This window comes from Dromaius novaehollandiae, chromosome 13 (assembly GCF_036370855.1).
Source record: "Dromaius novaehollandiae isolate bDroNov1 chromosome 13, bDroNov1.hap1, whole genome shotgun sequence".
In the NCBI taxonomy this organism is placed as follows: Eukaryota; Metazoa; Chordata; class Aves; order Casuariiformes; family Dromaiidae; genus Dromaius; species Dromaius novaehollandiae.
The window spans coordinates 15,379,065-15,395,998 of NC_088110.1; the positions used below are offsets into that span (position 1 = coordinate 15,379,065).

At 38.7% G+C, this 16,934-nt stretch overlaps 1 long non-coding RNA gene across 1 annotated transcript in view; it reads left to right on the plus strand.

Moving 5' to 3' along the window:
• Positions 1-14,151, plus strand: part of LOC135329733 (uncharacterized) — an 88,334-nt gene extending 74,183 nt beyond the window's left edge. The window contains exons 3-4 of the long non-coding RNA XR_010391340.1: positions 12,728-12,869; positions 12,969-14,151. This is a non-coding gene — a long non-coding RNA (uncharacterized LOC135329733). The remainder of the gene's footprint in view (positions 1-12,727; positions 12,870-12,968) is intronic.
• Positions 14,152-16,934: the final 2,783 nt, after the last annotated feature.

Here is a 16,934-nt window from a genome sequence, read left to right on the forward strand (position 1 = left end):
TGTGAGAAAAATAACCATACTGTGTTATACCACAGGTTCTGGTGTGCTCTGATATTGGTGCTTGTGTAAGAGTAAGGTAAATGTGTAGTGATACTTCCCCAAAATGTTCTACCAGTCTCCCAAGCCTTGTGACTTTGAGACTTCTTGCACCAGATTTAGTGTCTGTGTGTTTAACAGCCTTTGGATTTTTCTCCTGCTAATTTCACGGGTTTTTGAACACACAGATTTTAGCATTCCCAATACCCTGTGGCAGATCAGTAGCTTCTTCAGACTAGGTAGAGTTTTACAGATCTGTGTCATATCCTTCAGTTAGCTGTCTTCTAGTCAGAAGACATGCCCCCCCCCCCAAGTAGTAGCTCACACAGTTGGTGTTACTGCCCTTCTCTGTACCTTTTCATGTGTGTATCATGTCTATGGTCCTCTAGAGATGAGGGAACAGACCTGTAAACAGCAGTCAGGATAAGACTACACGTGGATGTTTAGTAGCTTTATTTTTTTTCTACCAATTTCTGAGATTGAGATTTTGATTTATCTTTTTGTCATCGGTGTGGAACACAAAGGATCTGCTTTAACCTCATGCTCTTCTTTCTCAGTATTCATAGGTATCTCACATTTCAAATGTAAAATTAAGATTTTTTTTTCCTCATTTATTTACGTTCTGCATTTCACCTGCCATTGTATCAGCCAGTCTGAGTATTTTTGTACTGTCCTCAGTAACTTATTATCAATGACTTGTGTTGCTTGACTACTCATTCTTTTTTCTGCTTCATTGGGAAGGTTGAATAGCACAGATTTGTTATAAGTCTTCCTTCTACTGTGAAAACATGTAACTTTATTCCTGTCCTGTGAGAAGCACCTTCTTATCCCATGACAACTTGCTGTCTTAAAAAAAAAAAAAAAAAAAAAAAAAAGTTTTAAGGATGGACTTGCTGAATGTTTTTGGCGTGTCAGCTGGATCTTCCTTGTCTGCATTTGACTCTGACAAAAGCGAGTGTTCGATGATACTAACTTGCTGTGGGATTGTAGGTAAGGCCTGTTCTTCTGACTTAAGCTAAGCAGCCACACTTATTACTAGTGAATTGGATTGGTACTGTTACTCTAATATTATAATTAATTTTAAAATGAATTGGCATGTAGAAACAACAACCACAATTTTTTTCTCCTCTTTAAAAGACAGACTACTCCATGCTTACATGTCAAAGGTAAATACCACTGCCTGCTGAATTTAGACTGTAATCTTTATTTTGTTAATGGGGGAAAAAAGATAATTATTTCTGACCTTTTAATGTGATCATAGAGCAGCCTAAGGTGTTAACGAGTGCCCATCTCCCATGTCAGTGCACCCAGGTCAGTGAGAGCGGCCTGGTTAGCATCGTGTCTGACGGACTTTGACTTCCCGGTTGAGATGCCACAGTCAAGTGAAAATGGCTGTTTGCCTAGGTTGGGAGTGAGCTCGGTTTCTCTGGTGTATTCTTTGTTTTACTGTTGTATTACCACAGGGTTGTAGAAAGACCTGGCATAGATAATGCAGAAAGGGTCTTGGCGAATCCGCTTTAAGTGGCGAGACGAGGGAGGATGATCCTCTCATGTGGTGGGGAGGAGGCAGTGGGAGAAAGCAAGTCCAAGAGAGCCTGTAAAATGTTAGAATTACAAACATGCCATTTACTATGAAAATCTGTGAAAATCTTTTCACACAGGAAAAAAAACTTTTTGGCATAGTTGGTAAGTGTGGGTGTTACTAGCAATGTGTTTAGTGAATAGCTCTGTTTACAGTGTGAATGTAATATTTCAGTCCTTCACAACAATGCAAATAGTCCTCAAAAGGCACTTTTTAAAGCAGCAGGCTTTTTAATGTTTAAGTTCTCTGCAAAGATGAAAGTGGTGTCTACTGTCTAAAAGGAAGCTAATGAGATAGTATTATACGAGGCTCTCTGAGATTGTTGGGTATCTCTGTCATTGAATATTGAACATAAACAAGTTTAAATATGACTGTTACTATAGTCCTACTTTATTTTCTTGGTTAAACAGTGGTGTTTCAGCTAGTCTATCAGGTACTGCTGTGCTGAATGGAGTTCAGTGTTAGAAAGCATCAGGGTGCCTCCTGCATGGTATAATATACAGGACAGGCATTTCTTCACGTCAGCAGTCTATCCATACCAAGCATAGAAAAGGAAGAGCAAATATTGCTGACCAGAATCTAATAGTGGAGGAAAGAAGGAAGAAGGAACAAGTATGAGACAATATCTGGAAGTATTTTCAAGGAGTGGTTAGAAGGGCTACTCCTCTGAGGTAGACTATTCAAGATAAACATTTCATTTCAGGGCAAATCACTTTTTGCAACAGATACAGATATTACAAAGTCTGAAATGGATGGTAGTGTTGATTCTCAATTGAATTTTTGCTGTACTTTGTATTTCTTTTCACTAATATATTGATAAGAATACACCCAGGGATGGTGACAGTAAAGCATTTCAGTATGATAAATAGATTGTTTACTATCTAATGATGTTATCTAACTGGCAATCTCACAATATTAAAAGTATATAAATACATTATAAAATGCAAAACTATAGCCTTACATGGCGCAATAATAGCATATCTAAATAGTGGCAGGTATAATCAGAAATTCCTCAGAAACGCCTTGTGACAAATGCTATTCCTTAGCTTTTGCATTTAGTAACTTCTGAAGATCTTAATAGTAATGTGTTAGACTGAAAAGGTTTGGTTTATGTCATATTTTAAGACTTACAGCGCTTATCTGAACTTGGGTGAATGGTTTAGACATATTAATTATGATGGAAAATTTGAAGAAGTTCTTCCTCTCTACACATCTCTTTCAAGCAGGATGAATTTAGGAAAGTGAGTGCTTGTAAAAATAATAAGAGCTGGAGGAAGGGATGAAAATGGTAATACCACTTTAATATTAAACCTTAAGTTTTTATGAGAATGTTCCAAACTACTGATGTTTAGCTAATCTGTTTGAACGCAGCCTAATATGCAGCCTATACTTATAAACAAAGGTTTTTAAAAATGCCCTTTACTAAGACAGCATGTAATTCCTATGATAAATTTGTCTTCATCTGCTTGGGAATTGGCTTTAGATTGAATTATTTTGGAAAATTTCAGCTGAATAGCTGTAGACATATTTTGAAGACAAAGCTAGGAAAACAGATTGTTTTATGTTTTAAAAGTAGATGCTATTGGCCTTTTCTTGAATGCTTTTCATGTCTTCATTCTTTGCAGCAGAGACTTAAAATCTGCCAGGGTCCAGCTTTTGCAACTTCTGTTACTGTCTACTTAGGTTCTGAAATAGGATCAAATTTAATACAGAATGCTTTTCACATGCAGAATAGAAAGCCTGAAGGACTGGGACAAGGAACATATACTTGGATTAGAGGTGGGCAGGTGGTTAATAGTAATTGTGCAAAGTTGTTAGTTATGTGAACTGTGGAGAGAAATGAAGTGGGAGATGGAGATAGTGGTTAAGAAAATTCAGAGAGATGTGGATGGGTCAGACAAAGAGAATGGAAGTAAGGACCAGTGGTAGAGGACCCATGATGTACAAATGAGATGAGGAAAAGAACTGTCTGAGCAAGGAATGCAGAAGGAATCCGTGATAGGGACTTTTGATGAAGTTCAGGGGGTGGAGGCTGGGCCGGGGTGGGGGAGATGCTGGGGAATGGGTAGGAAATGGGACTGTTTGAGCACAAACACTGAAGCACTGCAGAATAGCTGGGTTAGGCTGGAGAAAACAAAGAGGAGCTCTACTACTGACATGTGGGCTCTTCACGTTTGTGTGATATGTTTTTGGCCATGCCTGGCTCAAGATATTTTGGATATTATTATTAAGAATTCTGAATGTTCTTGACTATAACTGGGCTTGGTATATATGGAGATTTATAAAATGTGAGGTACATATAGCAGTCCTACCTGATCTCTTGGAAGGGATAGCTTGATATGTATTTTCTTACTTTAATCTCTATCTGCCTCTCACCTTTATAAAGGGACTAACTATATTACCACATTCTTGACTCAAGTATTGTTACAATGATAGCTTACTTGGAAAGCCTCAAATTATCATCATGATGAGGCCCATTTGCCAAGCCACATCTGAGTATTGTAGAATAAATAAAGCCTGCATAGGCAGTGGGAGAAATACAGAATAGCTACTTGTCAAAAGATACTTAGCTGTACTGTGAACCAAATAAGAAATGCTGAAGAAAAAATGGTGTATCCTGAAGTACTTAAATACTGCTACATACATGAAGGGAACTGAGCTTAAGTTTTACTGTCAATTCTAATACTTAAGTATAATTTCTTGTGGAAATTCTATATATAAACCTCATGCTAAAGAAATTCTGCAATCATTGGTGGTATTTTGGGGGAGTAGATTATAAAAATATGGTCCTTTATTTTCTAATAAGATTTGTGCTGTGGACTACTTGTTCTTACTACATGTCATGTTCTGTGCCATTAGTTGAAATGAATTTCAAGAGGCTGCTTTTATTTGAGTGCAAGTAGTTTTAAGATATTTCAGAAATTCTTAGAGTATTTTGTTCAATCAGTTGTTTTATGGTTTATAAAAATAAACAGGAATGCAATATGCCAATTTTTTTTCCTTTCCCCTTTTTACTCTAAATGAGACTATACTTTATTATGCAGAAAATAGTACCCGAGGAAATGAAATAGAGCCTTTGGCTATACTTCAAATATGCTGAAATTTTCAGAACCCCAAAACTCTGCTTAGCTGGTGTGTTCACAGAAAACTTCCATTTGTTCAGCTTCTTAAGATACTGCTGATACTTTTGTCATTAGGCTCTGAAAGTCTTGTGGATCTTGTAGGGTCCTGTCGTGGTTATTGCAGTGTCCTAGGTCATATTTCTATTGCTGACAATCTTGGTGGTATTAGAGGTAAAAAGCCAAATAACCATATCTGAGTTTTGCATGCTGTAGGCTGAGTAGTAGGATATATAATACTTCTAGTAAAACCAAGCTACTAGTTGCAATACTTCAATTGAAGTGCATTAAACTGGATATTTTTTTGCTTTACAGATCAAAAGACATTTCCTCTCTTGTAAATGTTAAGTTTCTTCCTGTACAGTATGATTTTACTATTGCTGGTAGCTATATTATTATCAGTAAAGCAGATATGAGGATGAGCTACAGCAGATATGGTAAATGACCAAAAAATTGTACCTGATACATTGTGAAATTGTATTAGTATTGGCAAATGAACCACAGGCGTATTGTACCATAAACTAACATTGTCTTACTGACTTGTAATGAACTGATTAGTAATGCAAAACAATTGCAGACAGAATTAATATTACACTCCTGTGAAAAACAGCAAAATCAATAAGATTCCAACCTTTCAGCCTGTAGGCAGATTTTTTTTTTTCCATTATATGTAAAAATTGTGAAATTGATTCTTCCTAACCTGTTCTTTCTTGGTTGAAAAGTATTAAATCTGTGAGGTGAAATAGACTTAAGTGAAACAATGATATTTTGTGTTCTTATGACCTAGCTTGTATACTGTATTATATAATTCTCAGCTCTTTTGAGAGACCTGAATTCCTTAAGTTACTTGAAGTATGGTACACATGTTAAACTGATTACTGAAATGCGGTAATTACATACTTGGAGGAATGTAAAACAGAATGATATTTTCCTAATTAAGCTTTTGCCTTCTGGAGGAAAAAAAGGGGGGAAAAAAAAGAAAAAAGAAAAGACTCTGAGGTTCTTAAGCGGCATTTGCTAGACAGAATCAATTGAAAATTGACTTCAAGCGCCTGTCTCAGACATATTTTAATGCATGTCTGAGTGCTTTTAAACCCCATTGACCAGCTTATAAATGATTAAAATACTTTCCCTGCAGCATAGAGAAGGTCCATCTTTCATTATATCCTTTTGACAGTTCACAGTCGTGGTGACAGGGTGAGAGGCTTTAACCAGTTTGTAAATACCAAATGTCCTTCCTGTCCCTTGTGCTGCAATATAATGAAGAGTAGGATTTTGCTCATATCAGTGTTTATACATGCAAAACCGTACTGGCTGATCACCTCTGGGTAAGTTGTACTGTGAGATATGTAACTAAATCAGATGTTTCATAGGACACAGTGTCAGAGATCTTACTTCCAAAAATCATTAATGCTGTATAAATTCATCACCTGAAATGAATGTAGTTATGTCCTGGTTGTGGAAACCCTGTATTAGTATAGTGCAGAGGAGGAGACTAGCATACACAGCTGAGGGAAAGGAAGGCTATTTTAATGCTTTTGTGATAAAGAACGGTCACAACCCTGCAAGCATCAAAGCTTCATCTGTAATCTCGATTGTTAAGATAATCACCTACTTTATATTTTTTCTGACTTTTAATTTTTGCTGATTTTAAAGGCAACATTTCAATCAGAGATGAGAAAATTCAGTGAAGATTTTCAGTTTAAAACTGCTCTTCAGAAGTTTGTCCAGACACATGAATCTGTGTAAAGTAATATTGAAAAAGTGTTTTAAGGTACCCACAGCCGTGCTCGTTTTGGTTAGTTGAATGTGAAAAGAAAACTCGGAGCTCCTAGTATTATCTACCTAGTACCATATAGCATCTTCTAAGCTTGTCTGAGCTTTCCAGTTGGCGGTGGCATTTTCTGTTGACCTGGAACCATCTTAGTTTAGCTTAAGTGGAACATTTGATTTCATTTCTTTGATGAACCTTTTTTGCATTTCAAAATAATTTCAGTCACATTTGAAACAGGAATCTAATTTCAAAACAGCAGTCAAAATGTTGATTTAAGAAATTTCATATGCAGCAGTACAGCCTGCATACACACCGGGGAAGAAAGTAAAAAACCAAACAAGTCAGGAGGGCTTTCCATTTCACTGAACACTAGAAAAGCAATAAGTTATATGGTACAAAAATTCGGTGCCTACATGGATTTGCGTATTTCCCTGTTGAATCATCTCAGATGTTGATAATTTATCTTAGAAGAATAGTTTTGTGAACAAAGACCATTCCGTCTGCCTCTTCATGTTTGTTCAGCAAAATCGTAAGAACGGATCCTTCCCTTGCTGACGTGATACTGAGAGCAACAGGCAGCGTGCGTTTTCGTCTGCGGCTCGTGCCGCTGTCCCCGAGCACCGTGCGGCGCTGCCCGGGCTGGCAGCCGCGCTGCCCGCGGGAGCCGGGGCACGCTTGCCTGGCACAAGGGCCCCACGGGGCCCCGTGGGACCTGCGGCCTCCGGCTGCTTCCCTGGGGGCTCTGATAACTTGCTGCCCTTTGCAGGGAGCTTGGGCATGCCTGAGATTGCGTTTAAGATGATTTCCTCTCAGGTTGAGTATGCAGTTACCTTTTCTTTATCTCATTCTTTTATTTCTCATTTGCCTTCCCTCTCCCTTCTGCTGCAGTTTGCAGGCCAAGTACATTTCATGAAAAATGCCATTCTCTATCAGAATGTATGCAAGTACTAAGAAAAAATATTTCAGTTTACAAAAAAGGAATAAGGGAACAATTCCATAAACAGCAACTGTAACACTATCACTACCACAAACTGTTAAGGGCTCCATTTATGAGCGCAATTAAGCATATGGATAGCTCGGGTTTCGTCATCAGCCCGGAATGGGACAGTGCTATTGAGGCAGATTCAATCTAAATCTATAACAGTAAAATTGATCTAAGACGTAACCCTTTAATATGCTTGGAAAAGAGAAGTTGTCAGAGTGCTGCTATGTTTGGCAACGTTTGCTAATGAAAGGATGCCATTTAATGCTGTAGGGAGAATGATCACTGACAAATACACCTGCTGTATGCAGGGCATTAAATGCCTCAAATTTATCAAAAATAACTGATTGGGAGGGCAGTGCTGTGGTTGTAGTTGAATTTCTCTGAGGGACAAAGCAGCAAAGGAAGAGAGTAATTTTGTTTAGAGGGTAGAACCAGGCTGTTCAGAAATGCTATACACAAATACTGAGTGAAGGAATTTCACTAAAAAATAGTTGTTTTGTATTCTGTATGTTAACAGATGCGTTATTACAGGTTTCAAGCTTCAAGTCCCAACTGGAATGAATAGTTCTGTCCCTGTTTATGCCAGTGCAATCATTTTACTAGATAAATTGAGAACAGATTTTACCTTTGCTTAAAATAAGCCAAAAACTAACTGCTGTTTGAGAAGGATATATAAAGCATTATCTTTCATGTGCTAGCCTCAAATAAATTAATAGTATTTCTACTCATTAACTAAATTTACTAGTTGCTGTTTTTCTATGGAGTCTGTGGGTTTTGAATGATAGTGTCTCATATTGGCATTATTGTCAAAAAAAAAAAAAAAGGCAGGAATCACTAGGATTAGCATATTTGGTTATCATATTTCTGTTTTCTCCTTGCTTCTCTTGCAATAGTCATATTTAGCAACTTTTGTAACTGTTGACCAGATTGTGTCAGGGAACAAACATCTATGGGGGTGGATCTCATAAAATTTTGCTGCTTGCTGAAGTAGAAAATGAGTATAATCAACAATAGGACTGTCAAACCGTGGCATACCCATAGAGCGATAGGTTCAGCGGGTGTGTTGTTATCATCTCTCCCCTGCACTATAAATCTCAAGCATACTGCTTTGCAGAAGCAGTATTTTCTGATCAGTACTGTTGAAACATTGCATGCAAACACACCATTTTGTGTCTAATTGGTGCTGCATCCCTAGATTTTTGGATCTCTGCAGGCCAAAATTCTATATAATAACTTCCCTGATTAGAAGTTTGTGCAACTATCTTAATTATACTTTGGATAATTTTTTTTCCTTATATTTGTCTGTTTCTAATTTGACTAGAAAATGACTCTTGTCAGGTTTGCTGTCCTGCCAGATACTTACTTGAAAGCAGCAGTGGACACACTTCAGTAGGACCCGTAGGCAAGTCAACTGGGTTTAAAAAAAAACAAACAGCCCCCTCCCAAACATACACACAACACTAGTAGCTTAGTAGAGATCCAAGTTTATCTTAGAAATTCTGCATATATGAGCAGAATAGAATAGCAATGTTTAAAAAGACAGCTTGTTTCAGTGATTCCCCCGTGCTTTTCACAGTATTATTGTTAAAATCTGTAGGTAATGAAATGCCCCTCATTTCAGTGTGACTGCTGATGCTCTGAATGTCATCTGCTGCAGATGCTCAGATGTTGGTGAACTAGTTGAAATACTTTAGCAGATTAATCAGTAGTTAAGCACAGTGCATGCATATAAATATTCAGTATTCAGAGGTATTTCTAAAGAGTTCTTGGGCAGGTTTTTGTAATTGCATAACAATTATCTTGCTTTCTTAGTTTGCACAGGTGAAGTATGTCTGGATTTGTGTGCTGCAGAGATGGCTTTTTTATTTTTTTTCTTTCTACCTTTAATACTTAGGCCTGTTGCTTGTATTGCTGGGACTTCCCCCCGAATTCCCAAGTTTTTGTACTTTTTAGTTTTCAAGTGTTTACAGAATTGAATTGCAGTGTTGTCAAGGCAGTGAAAGAAGTTGGCTCATGGCAGTAATACGTTAATTTTTGTTTGCATCAGTGAAATAAAAATTTAGAACACAGATGAACTGATATGAAAAATGAGTTAAGGATGTAATGCCCATCAGTGAAGTTGAAAATCGGTATGTTTTCTGAAGTGTTTCCTTCATGAACCTTGTAAGAGCTTGTCTACACAAGAGATACTTTAGAATAGCTAATCAAGAGGGAGCATTCAGAATAAGATAGACCAAGCATGGAACTATTGTAGAATAGTCTTTAGACTATGATTCCACATCCAGCCTCAATCAAATGCATATTAAATTGCAGACAAGACAGTATTTGAAACTTTTTTGTCCCTGAATCATATTATTTAACTCGATTGGTTATTTACTCATTAACTTTTAAATTCTACGATTTTGAAGCTAATTTGCCCTCTGTATTGGCCAACAGCTGACTTAAAAATGTGCAGGGCTTGGTCCCTTCCATCTTCTGACAAAGCTTTTTTCTCTTTATTTTTTTTAATATTGTGTTAAGGGATTTGTGGTCATGTGCAGCTAAACTGATACCCTTCCTCTCTTTGAATAGCCCTACTCGGCAAGTGGCTTCATTTAATGGCACAACTTGAGGGGGGGGGGGAAAAAACCCATGCTACTCAAGTGCATGCAGATTGCAGGATCTGGTCTTTAGACAGGACTAGAGTAATTGAGGGAGGAAAGAATATCTTTTTCCCTTTTATGTTTCTTACCTAGCCGAGCTGAATAAAAATGGGGATTTTCAGTTGTATGTGAGGCTGATGAAAAGTGTAATCTCACCATTTTATGTGTGAATATTTTTGCACACCTTTATAGGAGGGATTTTCCATAACGCCTTTTGCATTAGCAGCTATGACAGAAACTCTGCTTCCAGCAGCTTCAAGTGGTTGAATCAATAACAAATAACTTTAAAAATAATAATCCGCTGCTGCTATGTGAACATTCCATACCCAGCCTGCAGATTGTGTGTACAAACAGATAATGGTGGGCATCAATAATTTTTTAATGTTGAATTTCTCCATATCTAGAATTTCAGTAAATAGCTCCTCAGATAATTTATCAGAGGGCAAAAGTGTAGTCAGACACATGGTGTGTACCCATATGCTAAGAAAAATGATTCATTATCATTGATGAAAGGAATTCAAGCAGTATGAATTGGCAGTTGATAATTCGACATATGCAGCCAGGCACTGAATAGGCACAGAATTTCTCAAGTGTGAATTTTTTTCATTACACCAGATAAATATGGGTAGCTGAAAATTAAGTAGGTGTGGTGCTGTTGTCACAGAACAGTAGATGGAGTATGACAATTTCCCCATCTCTAGTTACTAGAAACTTATGTTAGGGTATGATAATTGACTTCTGAAATAGGGTTAGCTTGAGAGTGAATTGGAGAGCGTAAAAAGGATGTCTGATAATTAGAGCTGCAGCGCAAAACCCCTGTCTGGGGGAAATAGTGTAACTTCGCTAAAGTCAGTGGAGATTTTATGAGTTTGAGCTTAACTCTGATACTTGATTTGAGGTTGCAGAGGCATCTTAGTACTCATAATGCCGAGCTGAATGTTAAGGTAATAAGCACCATGTTCTTAGTGGCCTCAGATAAGCTGAACCTGAGTTAATCTAGACACACGTACATTGTCTACTGGAGCACATTGGTGAGAGATTTCCAAGCTGCTGAAAGTTCAGGCTGGTAAGAACATGTAGTGTACCGTAGCCCAGGCTTACCTGTGCCTGTCTGACGGGTCACTTGGAGGTGCAGGTGCCCTATTGAGCCCCCTCCGGTCAGTCAAAGCAGCTTGCGTGGAAAGTGTCTGTGCTCTTAGTGTAACTGTGCATTAGGTCCCCCTGATGCTCTGTGCTAGTGCATGTCATGGGCCATGGGGAAGATGTCTTAGAGTTATGGTGCTGCAGTAACCGGAGTTTTTGTAGATGCTTCTGGGCAGGAGGGAAACTGTGGGAAGAGGTTTATGAGCATTAAAATAACTTAGTCCATATCTTTCTTCATTGGAAGGTGGGCAGGAAGGTTATCAGCCTAAATAAAAGTGCATATGGCTTTTAAGCCAATGTGGTGGATCTTGTCTGTAAAGGAATCTTGCATGAAACCTTATGTGACTTGGCAAAGCAGCAAAAATGTCTGTCTAACCCCCTGCCCACTTCCAAGTCTATCTACCACCTTCTGAAGCTGACTTACTACATATGGACTAAATCAGGTGATGTGTTTACATTTCAGTGCCAGCTTTGTTAACAAGGAGTAAAGATAGTGGAAAAAGTCTTGTGTTCTTCAGGTGATAGGTACTGTGGAACCTCCCTCTCCCATACACTTTCTGCCTGTTATTTATGATTTCAACTTTTAAAATGATGTATCCCGTAATTTGGCTTTGAGCATACTCAGTCTGCAGTTTGTTCTAAAAGATTAAGACGACTGGGCTTTTAGATGTAATCCACAGGTGAAGATCCATAGAGGCTTGACGAGGGCAAGGGAAATCAGAAATTATTACAGAGAAAGTCAGTGTACAGTATCGCAGGGGAGCTCACCTTTTGGAAACATCTCCCAGCAGGAAAATGAAATTCAATCTCAGTCCATCTATTCCCAGTGAAATTTTGCCAAATTCAACCCCTGAATGGGTGTTTATCTAGCTATATATTTCTGTCTTTAACACTGTAGGGAGCTGACTTTATCATTTCTTCCAAGGCACAATTTGGGCTTTTTCTCATTGTAGAAATCTTTGCATTTTCAAATACACTAAGAAGCTAAGTCAAGTTTTGTCTTTGCCTTTATCATTCAGATAGACTTCGTATTTTTAGAAACTAGCAATCAGGCATCACCAAAAGAAAGTCAGTATATCGTCTGCCTTTTATATCTGTTACATAGACATGTATGGCTTTCCTCTGTTCAAAGAATTAGTCAAGCATATAATAAGTAGATTCTGGACAAATATAAAGCTATCTTTTCTTAAATGATGTATTGTCAGTTGACTGAAAACAACTTATTCTGGGGATTTCTTCCCCTTTCTAGGCCTGTCTAAAGTGGTCACTGGCTTTGAAATCCACAATTAGGTTTGATTTTGGTGCAAAAATGTAAGTAAATCATGAGGAAAAATATGACTTATGCATCTGACTCTTTACTGCAGTATTTTATATTTTCCTTGAAATGGCATTACTGAATTTTCATGTGTGGATTTTTTTTGCTTGTTTGTTTTTTCGTTTTGCCAGATGATGTTTCAGTAATGGGATCTTGAAGTACCCCCAGGAGCGGCAGGTGATGAACGGGCAGACAGCCAGTCCTGACAAAGTAGTGGTAGGAGATGGTGGTACCAGGGCTTCGGCGTGCTCTTTGGTTCACAGCTCCTTCCAGGTGGGCAGGGACAGCTGGGCCTTGACTGTGTTTGCTCATATGTCGTGATCAGCCAGGCAGCTGCGGATTGTGCTAATATGTTATGCCTGACTTATTCAGGTAGCCTGAACTGTTGAATGCTACAGAGCTTCCAGAGGTGGCTTGAGCATGACCATCTTGAAATGCAAGAGGAGAAAAAACTTAGCTGTCTGATGTACAGATGTAGGTAACGTGGTCTTGGGTAAGATATCTGATCTTTGCACCAGCAAATATGTGCATCTTTAAGCATGTTCAGCAGATCTGCTCATCCCTGTTTGTACAGTGCCTAGGATCAGAGAGCTCTAATACATTGAAATGTCCTGCTACTTACAGAATTCAAACAGTTTCCCCGTTACACTGTCAGAACGAAGGGGATGTGTTTGGTGAGGGTGGGCAAACCCAGGCTCACTCTCGTGGTGGCTGCAGAACCAGGTGGCCTGGGAAGGTATTTATTCTGACTTTTTGTGAGCCATCTTGGATCTGGATTCTGTGTTAGTCTGCCACAATGCCTCAGCTAACAAGCTTTGCTGAGAGTTAGACGTATATCTTGAATGTATTCCTGGTTAAACATGACAATACTGTTAGTAATTCCTGATAGGTTGAAGCTATTACCTGTGGACTTACTAACTTTAGTCTTGGCTAGGTGTAGAGGACCGGTTCTCTACATGCAGTTTTGTCTCGACACTGCTGCTGCTGCCAAGCCGCTGCTGCCAAGGCGTGTGGGGCAATGCTGTGCCGGTGCCCCTGGGAGCCGTCCGCGAGGTAACAACCTCGTGCACCTGCACGAGGTAAAAAGGGCGCGAAAAGGGCAGAAGGTCATCTCTAGGGCACGAACCGCACGTACTCATTTGCCATCTGCGCATGAGCAGGAGACCCCCAGATGCCCCAGCCCGTTTCTGGAAGGTTCCGAGAGGGCGGACTGCGCGTGACAGTTAATCTGCATGGGGCGTGAGGAAGCACCTCCCGGAGGTGGGGCAAGAACCTACAAAAACTGCAGACGGCGTGAGTAGAGGGGGGCCTTGCTTGCGACGACTGAGGAACTGGAGCGGAGTCAGCGGAACCAGACGGGAGCTTCCTGCCGCTGCCCCCCCGCGCTGCCGAGACTCCCAAGAGAAGAGGACCAACAGGACGCCACTGGATCCACGGGTGGTGATACCTATCTTTCTCTCTCTCTCTCTGTCTTGTCCTTTTCCTCTTTTTTCCCTAAACGTGTGATGCGGGACGTGTCTAGTTAGTTGATTCCTTAATAAATCTTAAAATTGGTTGGCTGGTGTCGTTTCACCTTAATTCAGTCCAAGGGCATCACGAACTTGGTCGTTTGGCCCCAAGGGGAGGGAGGTCGTCCTGAACGACTCCCTTCGGGCCGCGACACTACGTTGGATGTTCAGCAACCTGCTCTGCTTTGGGGTGTCTTGATACTGGAGAAGTTATGTAGAACAGCTACATTTAAACAATTACTACTGTTTAACTTAATACTTCTTCCAGTGACAAGAAAATAAAAACCTGCCTGTGAGAGTTGGCTTTGCCTGTCAGCTCCTGACTGAAAGTAATTTTTGGCTGGTGATTTGAAAATCATTATAGAGAAGAGATGCATGGATTTCCTCAAGCTGAGGAAGTGGCTTACAGTTTCTAGGACAGTGTATATGATAAAAACACTAATAAAATTAAGAGAATATTTTTGAAGAGATGCCTCTCCAATTATTCTGCAGTTACTGCTTTATTTATAAAATAATCTACTTATTGGTGCCATAACCAGATAAAACAATGCCACATCCCTTCTGTAGATGAAAGAGCTGTGTCTCTATCTTTTTTTTCTTTCCCCCTACCACCCCCCCACCCTTTTCCTTATTTTAGTGTTCAATCTGGTATGGTGGTTTGTGTCTTTTTAGGTTCTGAAAAAAATGGACAGAACTGTTTTTTTAGGTCCTGGAAAGAAAGGAAAGCTGTCATAAAATATAAATCATGATTTCACACCATTTTTGCAACCTAACAACCAATTTTTATTTTCAAAAACTTTTACAGTTCAGAGACCATAGTAGTAATAGCATAGGATAAAAGGACTTCCTTGTTTGAGTTGCTTTGTAAAACCTTCTCTTATATACATTAAATATGCAGTTTAAAGGCCAGATCTGACTTACGCTTCAAGTGAAACATGCATTGGTTCTATATTATTATAATACATGGGTCAAGCTACAAAGCAAATTCCTTACTTCTTATGGAAAAGATATCTGTATTTACTAAATGGTTTTATTATAACATCCCTGCAGCTTATTTTTAATGTTTTTATGCTAATAAGGACTTGTGAGCAAATATGTAACATAGGGAGATTAGTTCTTGTTAATATAACAGACTGCAATTCAGGCTTGTTGCTTGTGGTGTCACAGCTGGTATGCATTAGTAGGCTGTTGGTGCATGCTTTGTGTTGCGAGTTAAACAGTAAAATTAAGGGTGCTGGTCACTATCTGCACAAAGGCTGAATATTGTTTTAAGTAACTGGATGCCCAGAGCCATTAGGAATTTGGTTTACCGAAAGAGTCTGCATCCTATCATACCTTCTTCATTCACGAGATTCACTTCAGTTAGCTCTTGTAAGAGTTAAACTTTGAACCTGGGCTTTTCTTGATTTCAGACTCTCTTTATTTTTTATAAGGTCTTGTCAAAGTTCATTCAGTCCCAAGGCATCATTATTTAAAACCTAGTCTAAGAAGCAACTTTGTCTTGAATTTCCTTCGTCTGCCCTTCAAGAACTCTTGCTTAGTTCAGTTTTTCTTATTCCTTTAGAAAGGTACTATTCCTTTAGGAGGACTTCTTTCTGTAAAAAGTGCAGCAGAAGCTTCTAGGTATCATTGTAATGGATATCTTAAATATGTGCAACAGCACAAGGAGTACTTGCTTGAAGCTTGGGAGGACCCAATAAGGTGTGCTGCCCAGTGTTAATGTTCTCTGGACAGCTTCTGTGTTCAACCTGAAATACTCCCCCTTTCCTAATACCCTTTGGGGATGCACTATGGCTATATCTGCTTTGGAAGTTTCTGTCTTACCTAGTCAAAGTATCACCTTTCTCGTGCATCACTTACACTCATTCCCTTCAGCTGAGCAACTAAATGTAGGTAAGTCTGAATTACAGTTCTCAAGTGTATGCTAAAGTATGACATAAATACAACTGCATAATTAATGACAACTCCTCTAACAATATTTCATAGGCAGCTTCACTAAAAATACATAAATCCTGTAGAGCCTGTAAAGTTAAGTTTGTATTTTGAATATGCACTTGCAGTTTTTCAGAAGCCTATATTTTTGTACATCTGCATTTGAAAGCTGGATGTAGTGGTGGAAATAACACTGTATTTGTGTGTTTGTGTGTGGTGTATATATGTAAAGCAATGTGTGTATACGTGTATATGTGTTAAGATATGCACACTATTTATATACACATGTATACACATGCGGAAGAGGCTGAAAGTTATTGGAAGTGCCATTGTGGAAAGACACTGAAAATACTGCTGTTATCAGAGCAGTCTCTTCAAAAACATTTTAGTAGATAATAAAAAAGCTTATGAAAATATTTTGCAACTTTATAACAGTTTTAATAGTATGCTATCGCCTTAAAATGGACACCAGATAATAATAGTATGATTGTTTGAATTTACATTGTGATTCAAATTTGCCCTATTTTATGGGTTTTGTTTTCAAACCGTTGGTTGGAACTGAAAACTGGCTTGCTGTTCTTAGCACTCTGATTTTATTTGGCCTGAATAATATTCATCCATCACTTTTGTTTTTTAAAGCATTAATATCTTGGAGCAAGGTTTCAAAATGGATTAGCTTCCTCATCTTTCACTCCAGGAGACCTAGGTTTGAATCTGCCATAGGTGAAAATGACAGTCAATATGTTATTTCAGGAGCCCAGCTGGTAAGGATGGGTAAATAAGATGGGGCTGTGATCCAAGTACTTATTTTCAGAAGTTCTGTTACACAGAAAATACTTATGTTTGTGGGAGTTTTTTTAAGGATGAAAAATAATGGGGAAAAATAAGTTAGTGCTCT